Raw genomic sequence first — 900 nt, forward strand, 5'->3', positions numbered from 1 at the left:
AGCCTTAATATATTAACACAGATCTATAATAGCCTGAATATATTAACACAGATCTATAATAGCCTTAATATATTAACACAGATCTATAATAGCCTTAATATATTAACACAGATCTATAATAGCCTTAATATATTAACACAGATCTATAATAGCCTTAATATATTAACACAGATCTATAATAGCCTGAATATATTAACACATATCTATAATAGCCAGAATATATTAACACGGGTAATAAAAAATAAAGAACGACCCAAAGGTACACAGTGACTGAGTTGGTAGAATTCGCCAACCTCTGTTGTTTAAGGTTCTATATATTTTTAGTAACGATCTAGGATCCTGTATATTTTTAGTAACAATCCAGGATCCTGTAAATTTTTAAGTAACAGTCTAGGATCCTGTAAATTTTTAGTAACATTCTAGGATCCTGTAAATTTTGAGTAACAGTCTTGGATCCTGTAAATTTTTAGTAACGATCTAGGATCCTGTATATTTTTAGTAACAATGTAGGATCCTGTAAATGTTTAGTAACAATCTATGATCCTGTATATTTTTAGTAACAATCTAGGATCCTGTATATTTTTAGTAGCAATCTATGATCCTGTATATTTTTAGTAACAATCTAGGATCCTGTAAATTTTTAGTAACAATCTAGGATCCTGTATATGTTTAGTAACAGTCTAATATTCTGTAAATTTTTAGTAACAATGTAGGATCCTGTATATTTTTAGTAACAATGTAGGATCCTGTATATTTTTAGTAACAATGTAGGATCCTGTAAATGTTTAATAACAATGTAGGATCCTGTAAATTTTTAGTAACGATCTAGGATCCTGAAATGTTTAGTAACGATCCAGGATCCTGAAATGTTTAGTAACAATCTAGGATCCTGTATATTTT

This window comes from Limulus polyphemus, unplaced genomic scaffold (genome assembly GCF_000517525.1).
Source record: "Limulus polyphemus unplaced genomic scaffold, Limulus_polyphemus-2.1.2 Scaffold7002, whole genome shotgun sequence".
NCBI lineage: Eukaryota > Metazoa > Arthropoda > Merostomata > Xiphosura > Limulidae > Limulus > Limulus polyphemus.